The sequence below is a fragment of the Euprymna scolopes genome, chromosome 35, assembly GCF_053919585.1.
Source record: "Euprymna scolopes isolate OS-2025 chromosome 35, ASM5391958v1, whole genome shotgun sequence".
Classification (NCBI taxonomy): domain Eukaryota; kingdom Metazoa; phylum Mollusca; class Cephalopoda; order Sepiida; family Sepiolidae; genus Euprymna; species Euprymna scolopes.
Genome location: NC_136516.1, coordinates 40460001 through 40473014, shown reverse-complemented (window position 1 = coordinate 40473014; position 13014 = coordinate 40460001). Strand labels below are relative to the sequence as shown.

Below are 13014 nucleotides of genomic sequence, written 5' to 3'. Positions count from 1 at the left end.
GTATCTACCAAATTACTCAGCCAATTTTTGGTTTAATCATTTGACATTTTACACAAAGGGTATCTAGAGATAGGGCAACCTTTTTAATCGGTTTGAGTCGAAAATTTGATCTACCAAGGGGTCAAAGTTTAAAAGATTTGACCTTTCTGGTGTCTACCAAACTACTTTGCCAAGTTTTGATCGAAATATTTGAAATTTTACATAAAGGATATTCAGACATGTGGCAAGCATTTTAATAAGTTTTGGAGCATAAACTTTTCTGCCAAAAGGTCAAAGTTGAAAGAGTTCACCTTTGCAGATTCTACCAAATTTCCTCGCCAATTTTGGCTCCAAACTTGAAATTTTAGATGTAGGTAACTTGGACATGGGTAATTTTTTTTTGTTTTGCTTTAAAACCAAAATAACAAATGTTAAGGGGTCAAAATTGGGGTAAAAGATTTTAAAAAATTACTACTGCGGTCTCTACGAAATTAGTCAGACAGTTTTTGGTCTAAACATTTGAAATCTTACATAAAGTGTATTCACACGTACGGCAAGTTATGAACAGTAAATAGGGCCCGAGAAAAGCCGGACTGAATTGCTATTGTATATATATATATATATATATATATATATATATATATATATATATATATATATATATATATATATATATATATATATAGCTTTAAGTAAAAGAGAAGAGATCAAGATCAATTCCACAAAAGAAGACTTATCCGGATAATGCCAAGCTCAACAATAATTATTGGAGCTTATACAATAGGACAACAAGAGAATGGAATGAAGACACAAAACTATATATTGGTAGATATAGAGTGGATCATTTATTGAATAATGGAATACAGGCAAAATTTGTATAAGCTCCAATAATTATTGTTGAGCTTGGCATTATCCGGATAAGTCTCCTTTTGTGGAATTGATCTTCATCTTTTCTCTTTTACTTAAAGCTATTATAAGCTCCCTCTTGGTTGAACTTCATTTGACTTTTCCAGATATGTTTAATAAGGAATACATCCCCCTCTCATCCAAAAACATCCCTACCCCATCTCTAAATTAATAGCAGCTATCAATAAATTCATAATAAACGTTAGATGGGAAGCATACCATCATGACCTTAACATGAGTTTAAAACAAAACCGATTGGGAACCCCTAAAGAAACCCTCCCTCCCTCCCTCCCTCGTTCCAAAGTAATTTAGAAAATCCCCCTCTGCCAATAAATAGTATCTCCCGACAGGGGGAGCAGGAGAGAATGGCGGCGAAATATTATGGACTAAAATCAAATCAATTCCCTAAAGCTAATGAACATTTAGAAGAATTTGAAAACGAACTAATTAATCTAATCCAGAAAATAAAATGTAAGAAACCTAATAACATCCACACTCGATAGTTAATAAAATAAACGGCTTAGCGCATAAAGTTAAGAAGGGGTCAGAACTATTTGTTCCCGCTGATAAACAAAAAACTATTACAAATTAAACTACCAAGCTTACGAGAGTCTAATATATAAGAGCTTAGGAAATCATATAAGGAAGTACCACAAAACTCAACACAAATATCAACAACCAAGCCAAGAACCTACTCACTAGCATGAACCTGAGTAACCACACAGAAATCTTCATTCCAGCTACCCCAAGATTCACCCTAAAGGACCATAAACCTAACTTCAACAGCAACCCCTGTATCAGGCTAATCTGCCCCGCTAAATCAGACCTAGGAAGAATAAGTAAAAACATATTAGATAGAATAATCCTACTAGCAAGAAAAACTTTAATACAATTTGATAATAAATTGTGGACTAGAAAAGACACCCCTGATCAATTCGACATAGTGATGAGTGCAGCAGACTCGACACAAGTAACGGATTTGGTAGGAATCTACCTATTAAATGAGCTTAAACCCAGATTCAACAACAGCGACCTACAAGGAGGCCTGTATAGGGACGACGCTCTATTAGTAACTGGGGCTAGACCCAGAATGTACAATACGATCATAATCAAACTAAGAGAATTTTTTAAAAGTTTCGGCTTTAATATAACAGTAGAAAATGAAAAAGACACCTCAAACGTCTTAGACGTAACATTAAACCTAAAGGAATAAACATACTACCCCTACCACAAACCAAATTTGTCGCTACACTATGTCCACAAATTCTTCAATCACCCCAGATCCGTCATTAAGGCAATCCCTTCCTCGGTGTCCAAAAGAATATCTAATCTCTCTGCAAACCATGAAATTTTCAACGAAAGCTCCGCCTTTTATAACAACGCACTAGCAAACTCTGGATACAAAGACGCAATTAAATATGATACGAATAATGCTGAAAAAATATCCAGCCCCCTAGAGATAGTGACACACAACATGACTAAACGCAAATCTAGGCAAAAAAAAATAAGGCAAAGTCGAATTATAAGTATCATATGCCAAATACTCCTAACAATGAAAAGCTCACACAAGTTTAACAAACACCCCATAAAAACGGATCAGAAGAAAGTCCAATATTTGGTTCAACCCCCCCCTATAATAATAACGTCCAAACTAATATCCCAAAAGAATTCTTTAAGTTAGTAGAAGATTATTTCAAGTATCCTCACATATACAGTACGATCCTAAATAAAAACTCTATAAAACTATCCTTCTCAACTATGCCTAAGAAAATAGAATCAGCGCAGAAAATAATTAATAGCAACCATAGTCTATCCCAAGCAAACTGCAATTGCAACGACCCAACCAACTGCCCACTGGAGAATGACTGTGTACACTCAGACTCATATATTCATGTACAGTAACAAAACTCCCGCCTAATACGACAACTAATAACCTGACAGTCCAAACCTATAGTACCAGTTATACCGGAGAAAATCCACATAACCCAATAAGCAATAGTACACAATCTGAACAACACAGCAGATAGGTATAAGCTCCGCAGAACCTGAACATAGAAACTCAGGCTACCCCCAGATAAATGAAGAACCTCTAGATACACCACACACAAGCCCCATAATACATACCTACATAGGATTATCCTCCTTCCCGATAAAGGCCAGAATTGCAAACCATCTACAATCATTCTCAAAGGATAACCCTAAAACAAAAACTACCCTATCTAACCTAGTCAGAAACCTGAAACAAAACAAAATAGGCTTTACATTAAAATGGAAAATAATAAGAAAATCCAAGTCATACAGCCCAGGATCTAAATACTGCATCATATGTAACACAGGGGTGGTCGAGATTATAACGGCGCCTAAAAAATTAAACATCCTCAATTCAAAACAAGAGATAATTTGCAATTGCAGGTACAAGAGAAAGTTCAAATACGTAAATGCAATTAACCCCACTGAAAATGCACCACCGGACAGGAACTGGATTATTGCGCTTCCTCGACATCCATAAAATGCAACAATATCCATCACTAACCATTTCCCCTAGTATAGAACAATTGGACAACACCCAAAACTAAAAAAAAAATTTTTTTAACCACCTATAATCTCCCACGATCTGAAAAAATCGCCATAAAAAACTTCAACCCTTTAATATAAAATATAAGCACACCTTCTGAACACACAACCTTTACATAATTTTAAATAAATTTCCAACCTAGAATATCCTTCATCTTGGCAATGCCATATTAACAATATATCAGCCTAAATCATAAACCCATAAACAACTTTATCTAACAAACCCCACCCCCGTAAACATGTACGCTTAATACCACCTGTTAAACTGCAACCAAATCACCAATTAGCACTAGATGCAACGAGAATATAACCTAAACAATATAAAACGCAGGCCCAATGAAAAACCTCACAGGGCTAAAAACTTAAAACGTAAATTTAGAACTATCTATCCACCACCCCTAAACCCCACTGGCGAGGCCCCCCAATAAGAAACTACTTAAAAATCAGCGTATTTGATTTACATTAAACCCTCCGCCCAGTAGTATCACATTAAAACTTTTAAATGTACCAAAAATAAAACCTAAGAAAAGCTCCCTCCCGATTCTACCCAACCCACCCCCGTCACCTATACAGACATATCCCCATCCCTATCCTACCCTCTCTGACTACCGGCAATGCGTTCCACCCACATGCTAACCCCTACTGATAATATAACCTAGATTTGAACACAGTTGAACTACTTCAGCATTAGACAATGTCCATCACAAGAGCCTCCGCCGAAAAAATACAGTTTTTCGCCAGCCAAATTAGGAGGAATAAAAATCACCAGACAAAAACATCCACGAAAGACCAACCCCAAAAAAAACATTTGGAGAAATATGGAAATTTAAAGAACTGCTATAAACTATACTTTTGGATCTCTTGGAGATTAATACTACTACATAAGCAGTTATGGCGATTCGATGGACATGTACCTCGTGTTCATAAACGAAAAAGTATGTATTCAAATTTCTAGGCCTGGCCTGCCTATATAAACAGAAATTTGATAGCCTTCTAATCGAACTTCGGGATATTTGAAATTTTTAAATTGAGGTTTGAAATTTACCGTTCCCAGTGAAGCAATCCTTTAATTTAAACCCACGGGCCTTGTTCACCGAGCATTTACACTTTCCCGGCTTGTTATACATCAATTTTTTTTTAATACGGATATATGTATGTGTATGCGTATATAGTATGCATATATATACTCTCTATTTTACTTTATTTATACGATTCCAATCACCCCTCACCCCTAAACCCCATTTCCTGGTATTTTAACCCCCCTCCCACCTGTCTGTATCCTTTTCTTTTACGCACTCCTAATAATTTAATATTAACAGTACTTACATTATTATTATTGGTAATTATTGTGGCGATGTTGTGTAATGTTTAAATTTAATGTTTACTTTTAATTTTGCCTTTATTTTTATTTTATTTATTTTATCCTATTCTTCTTAATATTACATTTTTTTTTCATATTTAATTTTTTCATATTTAATTTTACATCTAATTTATGTCCAACCTTATTATTACTACTATTATTATAATTTTCATTACTATTATCTTTCGTACTATTATAATTACCCTACTATTATTTGGTATTTATTTAAATGCTGCCCACATCAGCATTATTTCGCACAAGGCCTGGAAAGTGGGATACCTGCAGGCTCCCCTAAAGGAGGGGCACTCCTGCAATTCTAAAAATTGCCCGAGTAACCCCGTCGGCATTCCCCGGTTGGGGCGCCTCAGGCAGCAAGCAATAAACTTGCCCCACCGGAAAGCCCGGTGGCAAGGCCTGGGAGGGTGGACCTCCTAGGTATTACCCAGGCGGTGTACCTCAGTCCAACAGGTGCTGGGCCGGTTCCCGGCCCCTCACCTGTTGGGCTGAGTGTCAAGTGACGAATCCTTGACATGTACTACCCTGTCTCCATGCAGCCGAGGCCGCTAGGAGACATCCCATCATCATGTTTTATCACTCTCATAAGTAACTATGGTTCCCTTACTCCCCCATTTTAACATTAATATGTATATTTAACCTTTTACATCAAGTTATTCGCACTCATAGTCATTGCCACCCTAATCTCCAACTCCCCCTTATGATCATACTCCATATATCATAACAGTAGAAACTTATAAATATATTGCAACATATTACCTTCCAGTTTTACAACCTTACATAACCTTCCCCCCCACTCCATAGAAAATAGTCACCCCATAAACCGTTAAAATAAATCACCACACAGAAGCAATACACCCTCTATTCAACCATAACACATTTACCCCTTAATCTCAATACAATGTCTAAGACAATTTATATTCTTATATATCATACTATATATAATAAGCTTCTCCTTATTCATTTAGAATTCATTAAAGCTTCACCCAACACTCTATAATTCCTCTTAATCTTTTTCATCCCTAACGAACCTTACGCTAGACGCCACATCCCCACCATGCTACCTAGCACCTTCTCTACTCTTCTGATGAGAAGCGTTAGGCTTCGAAATGCCCTGGTATAAAGAGTCCGTTCTATCCCCAAAATTTTGCCTGTATTCAATTATTTAATAAATGATCCATTCTATATCTACCTATATATAGTTTTGTGTCTTCATTCCATTCTCTTGTTGTCCTATATATATATATATATATATATATATATTAAAATTAAACGTGAAAAATTCTGTTTTCAAATCATGTCATTTCAATTTAAGATATATAGTTCAGTAGATATAAAGTCTTAAAATGTGTCAAAGACTTCTGGAACACCCAGTGTATACATACATACATACATACATACATACATACATACATACATATAAATATATAGGCCCTGGATATGACCTTAAACTATATCCAGTGGTGAGGCCCCAGCTTGTGGGCTTTGAGGAGTGTGGAGCCACCCTTTAATTACCATTGTTCCCAGGTCCACTCTGACCCGGAGTTGTAGTACCTGTTAGGGTCCCAACTATGGGTTTAATAGAAAGCGACGTGAAAACAACAAATATATTCTATTAAAAAAAAATTTTCTTCAAAATATTTGGATTCGGCATTAAATAACCCGAAAAAGGTTGATATGCCGTATAACAAAAACAACCAACCAACCAACAGAAATATATATATATATATATATATATATATATATATATATATATATATATATATATATATATATATGCACACACACACAGATAGATAGATAGATAGATAGATAGATAGCAATAAGGAATAAGTTTATTTTTTCTATTCGTTTGCAAATCTATTTTGTCTCATTTACACATTATTATTTAGGCTAAATCTGTGACCTATCATAGTAAATTAGATTGTACGCCCTCTTCATACTCAATATGCCTGCTAGTTATATGCTAATAGTACGGTTCATGGAATAGTTTATTTATTCATGCAGAATTCACTCATCTTTCTTTTGAGTTTGACTTGTTTTTTAAAAGAAGGATTGAAATGTTCTTTCTTATGTGTCTTTCTTATGTGAGAAATGACTGATTCTTCAATAATTTAGTCGTTTTTAATAATCATCAGTCGTTGGCAACCATCGGCTTAGTTTTGTAACGTTAATTTCCGTTTTCCTTCTAACTTGGTTAGGATCCTTTCTCTAATTTATGCGTTTTTCAAGAATACAAAACCTTGCATGAGTATTAAACATTCACACTTATCCGTTTCAAGTTCAGGAAGTTTAAAATTGTTACAGTGTTTATAAACGATTGGTGTGAACATAAAAATATCGTCGGTGCCATTTCTGGCTAAGTTTAGACATTCCCACCTTTCATTGAGTATGAAAATTTGCTAAATAGTTCTGTTAAAAGTTTGACATCTTCAGTAAAAGTCAACTGGCTTTTTTCAGGGGAAAAATATAGTTCAGATTCGGTGGTCTCTGATATTCGCACTAGTAAGTGAACTTTTTTTAGAGTTTGCTCATTTTTTTTTTTCAGTTTATTTTATGTTCGCAGCTTCTGACATATGAAGCGAAGATGTTATCTTCGTCTGAAGAATAATGGAAATTGACAATCACACTCCAAAAAGCATTTTGTTAAAAAACATTTTGATATACAAAATATTATACATAAAATATTATATATATAAATATTTTTACAAAATGGTAATAATAATTCTTCAAATTGTTGCTGCTGTTGTAGTAGTCTTTACTCGACACTGAAATCCATTAAATATTTCCTGTTGCAAGGAAACCAATAAAAGAGTTGAATCGTGAAACTGTGTTTCATAATCGATCGGCTACAATGCACGTAGCGTGTATTACTATATTTATGACGCCGAATCATAGTGGTTCATGAAATATTCTCTCTTACCAGGAAGACAATAAAATAGTTGAACCATGAAATTGTTGAAGATGTTATTAAAAATTGCAAGAAGAAATTGTAAGCTGGCAGAAACAGATAGAGTTGCTGGCATATCCTTTTTGCGTGTCTATATTTCATCATCATATTCTGTTTTTTTTTTATTACATTTTTACCCCAAACAAGGCACGTTGCCACTTTCATGTAGGGGGCTATTATCAGGGACTTAAGTTGCAGGGGTTCTATGTAGGGAGTTTAGCAGCAAGATGTCTGTTCACATTACACTTGAACTTCTGCATGTCATTACAGTTGAGGAAGCAGGAAACCGGAAGAGAATCTCAAAATCTTATGGGCAAGAAGCTATTAGAGTAAAAGGTTTTCTTATATCTAGAGATTTTAACTCTGTAGAGGTGGGACTTCGCTGCTTGTCGGGTTTGTCGGGGTATTTTCGTCGAGGGGATACAAGGGCTTGTAGTTCATCAGCGCATCCACCATTGAAATATTTGTAAAACAGGCAGAGGGATGCAACATTAGGTCGGTGGGACAGGGGCTGAAGTTTGGATGACAGTTCGGGACCTATTAGGTTGGCTACTCTCTTTTGGACCCTGACCAGGCGCGAGAGACTAGTAGCAGACGTACCAGCCCAAATGCTACATCAGTACTCCATACACGGGTGACTTGTGAATTTGTAGCGGTACAGGATACTTTCAGGCGTAAATAAATTTCTAGCACGATAGAGAGAGCCCGCCTTCTTTGCAGCAGCCTTAGCAATAATCTCGATGTATCTGTTCCAACTCATTTTTCCTGTGAACGTTAAGCCAAAGAGCTTGAACGAAGTGTTCTTAGGTAAAGTATCTCTAACCATAGCTATTCGTGGTTGGTAAGGTTTCATGTAATTATTAAAAGTAACGAGCTTTGTTTTGAGAGCGTTGAACTTTACCGTCTATTTTTTACCCTATTCCGCTACAGAATGAAGTTCTTCCTCTAGGTTTTCGGCCATTAAACATCCGTTTGACATTCTGGCATGCGTTAAACAACTTTTAACGATTGGATTTCATACTAACCTATCTCTGGCTGGGTCTTTATTTATCCTTCTTTCTCTCATGTCCATTCTAAACACTTCTTCCCACGTTATCCTTGGCCTTTCCCTATAGGGTTCAGATTTAACCTTCCTTTGGGGTCCTCAGATCTAAGCTTGCCTTTAAGATTCGCATCATACATCCATTCTCATATCATTTTTCTCCATGCAACACATGTCCTCAACCCTCACTGATCAGGTTTCATTTCCATACATCATGTTACAATGAAAAAATAAGATGACACACTGTATCTAGTTTACGGGAAACTACGCAACACCTGTGCATTAATCACTACTTTCATTATATAAAGGTCAAATATTTTTAGACTATCGTCAGATTTCCTACGCCCATCAGGATTACCATGGCTTTTGTACGTATTCTGCATCCAATCTTTTATCCGCTAAAAGCTTGTCACACCTATCAATTTTCTGTCCTCTCTCCTTATCCCTGCTGTCCGTACGGCAAGAGCAATGATTAATATCATCTTTTGTTTGTCCATGAAGACAATGCCAGGCATTCCGACGTTCCAGTAATTGAATACGCATCGTAGCATTTTAGAATTTTTATATTCGCGAAAAGTAATCATTTTTAATGTTTTGGGGTTTGTTTGTTTTTATAGTGAAAGCATTAAATACCTCCAAGTATTTATTCATGATGCTTGGATTGGTTCTTTTATTTTACAGCATATTTACACGTCCGCCTAACATTCGAAAGCAACGGAAATTGGAACAAATACATTGCGAACACGGCCAAGCTGCTAGAAAGAGGTTGAGCGCTTTGTACTGTGCTATAAAATTACGCACATGAGGTAGCATCTTATACATTTACAGAGCCACAATTCGCTTATGCAAAGAGTACTGTTGCCGCATCTGGGCTGCTGCATTTACCACTATCTTTTTTTATTATTATTTTTAAACAGTGATTAATAAAAAGCACCTCCAATCTAATACGTCCTGCACTGTCTGTCAAGCTCTAATATCTGTCTCATCGCCGGAATGTCGCACCCGGTGCATGTTTAACAAATACAGAACGTGCTTTGACGAATTCGTAGCACTGTGCACCCTCGACGTAAATACCCCCGACTAACCCGAAAAGCAGCAAAATCTCACCTCTTCATTGGTGAGATCCCTAGATATCAGAAAGTTTTCTACTTCTCTTGTTTATTCTCCTGAACTGCTAAACTTTGGAATTTCCTCCCTGTTTCTTGCTTCACTGTCCGTACAATCTTGTAGAAGTTTAAATTTAACGAAGACAGACATCTTGTTGCTCAACTTCCTACTTTGTGCCCTTTTTTACACGTTCCAAATTAGAAGACCCTAACGTTCCAAACTTTGTTTGAGGTGCAGAAAAGTATATATATATATATATATATATATATATATATATATATATATATATATATATATAAGTGTTAGGACGATTAATCGTAATTTTAATCAGAATATATATATATATATATATATATATATATATATATATACATAGTCATGAAACAACCACGTCGCTTCAGCGACTATTGTTGCTACTAATTCACTGCTGTCGAGAAAAGAAAAATAACAAATGAAATAGAGAGAATGGGAGCATGAAAGGGGTATAATTGGGAGTATTTTATTGAAAGCAGACGAGTGCTGTACATTGTTATTTCATATGTGTTTATGGGGGCAAAAAAAATAAGACTGAAATTAAACAATGAACAAGTGAATTTATTGGAAGCCAGGAAAAATCATGGATTACAATAGAAAAATGCGAGCATGAAAAGTAATATGGTTAAGCTTAAACATGGAAAAGTAAAGGACTAGATGTTAAAACTAGAAAAAAAGGAAAAAATATTCTAATAAAAAATAAATTTATAAATTAAAATATTGCAGCATCAAGAATTTTAAAATTCGATTTAACATTATATAATCAATTCTTAATGCTGCAAAATTTTAAGTTATAAATTTATTATATTTGTACTAGAATATCTTGTCCTTTTCTTTTCCAGTTTTAACAACTAGTCCTTTACTTTTCCATGTTTAATCTTAACCATTTCATTTCATGCTCGCAATTTTTTTTTATTTTAATAGATATAACTAGCGGGGGGACGCTTGACTTCACCCGGTCGTAAAATACGCCTAAATATGATATTTTAAGTTGTCCGCATTTTGTACATATTATAATAAAGTCGTGATTTCAAAACTAAAGAAGTATTTGAGTGTCATCAGAAAGACTCGAAACCGAAAGCAAAACTGTAGCATTCAAAGCTGGTGACGTTACCACTGGTCAACGACTTTTCAATTTTTACCCCTTTTTGACCACTTAAAACTATTTTACCCGGTTAAAGACCCATGGAAGAACGGTCCATAAAAAAAAGAATCAATTAATGCCCCTAGCGCCGTTTTGCGACTTTTAGTTTCGGAAGAGATAGAGCTTGAAAATATGGAGACGGACAGACAGACATAGTGCCTTTTATATATTGGACTAGCGGGGGTGGGGGAACTCGGCTTTGCCCGGTCGTAAAATACGCTTAAATATGATATTTTAATTTGTCTAGATTTTGTATTAATTATTATAGAGCCGTGATTTCCAAAGTAAAAAAAAAAAAGTGTTTGGGTGGCAACAGCTAGAATCGAAACCGAAAGAAAAACTATAGCGTTCAAAGCTGATGACGTACGACGGCACCGACATAACACGCATATGAACTGATTAAAAATAAACTAAGATGAATGTACAAAATGTACAACGATTTTTTCAATTTTTATCTCTTTTTGGCCCTCTCAAAACTATTTTAACTGGCTAAAGACCTTTAAAAGAACTGCCGATAAAAATCCAATTATTTGAGGACCCCTGGCGCCACTCTGCGACTTTTAGTTTCAGAAGGAATAGAATTTGAAAATATAGAGACAGCCAGACATAGTGCCCATTATATATTAGACTAGCGGGCGGGGGGGGGGGGCTTTGTCACGTCGTAAAATACGCTTAAATATGATATTTTAATTTGTGCAGATTGCGGATATATTATTATAGAGTCGTGATTTCAAAAGTAAAAAAAAAAAAGTATTTGGGTGCCATCAACTAGAATCGAAACCGAAACCGTAGCATTCAAAGCTATCGACTTTACAATTACACTAACTTGAAACGGACATGAATTGATTAAAACTAAGTTAAGATGACTGTATAAAATATATAACGATTTTTTCAATTCCGCCCCATTTTTGACTCTTTAAAAACTATTTTAACCTGCTTAAGACTCGTAAAAACAAACGAACCATAAAAAAAACAATCATTTGAGGTCTCTTGCGCAGCTCTGCGAATTTTAGTTTTGGAAGAGCGAGAATTTGAAAATATGGAGACAGATTTATTTAAAACTAGCAGACCGCCCAGCGTTGCCCAGTCGTAAAATACGCATAAATATTATATTTTAATTCATACAGAAACCAAGACATGTGCATGCGAGTATTATGTTTTTGTTTTGTTTTGTTTTTTTCTAAACAGTTCATATCTTGTAAGTAAAAAAGAATACTCGAGCGGAGATCGAAAAAAAAAAAAAAAAACTAAAGACAGTGAGTCAAGTACGACAACCGCTAGGCCAGCTTGACAGGTTCTTTTAAAAGTGATTCCAAACCAATTTCTTAACATAATCTGTGATGTGAACGATTCACGCATGTGCAGTCATGAAAGAGTTTACAAAAAAAATTAAAATCCAATGACCCCTACGTACCAATTTTTCAGTGTTGACCCTTAGCAGCTCTTTGTTTCCAGATGTTAACCGATTAAAAAGTTTTCCACGTGTCTGAATACCCTATATACAATATTTCAAGTGTGTAGATCAAACAGTCGTTGAATATATAGGTTGTGGTGTGTCCTCACACGAACATTCTCATTTTTATAGATATATAGATATAAAAGTGAGAATGTGTATGAGAGGGCACTTAGTTTATATACTCAACGAATTTTTTATCTACAGACATGAATTTTGGTATATATAGTATTCAGAGATGTAGAAAACATTTTAATCGATTTTCATCCGAAAAAAGGGGCTTGCACGGGGTCAATATTGAAAAAATTGGTACATGGGGGGGGGGGCTCATCTGATTTTTTTATGTTTACTGTCTGTCTGTGTGTGTATGTGTCTGTGTGTGTCTGTCTGTGTCTGTCTGTGTGTGTCTGTCTCTGTATGTGTGTCTGTCTCTATGTGTGTATCTGTCTGT

At 35.4% G+C, this 13014-nt stretch overlaps 1 protein-coding gene across 1 annotated transcript in view; it reads right to left on the bottom strand.

Annotated features, from left to right (window-relative positions):
• The window catches only part of LOC145259606 (contactin-like), a 203633-nt gene that overhangs the window by 174755 nt on the left and 15864 nt on the right, over positions 1-13014 (bottom strand). The window lies entirely within an intron of this gene.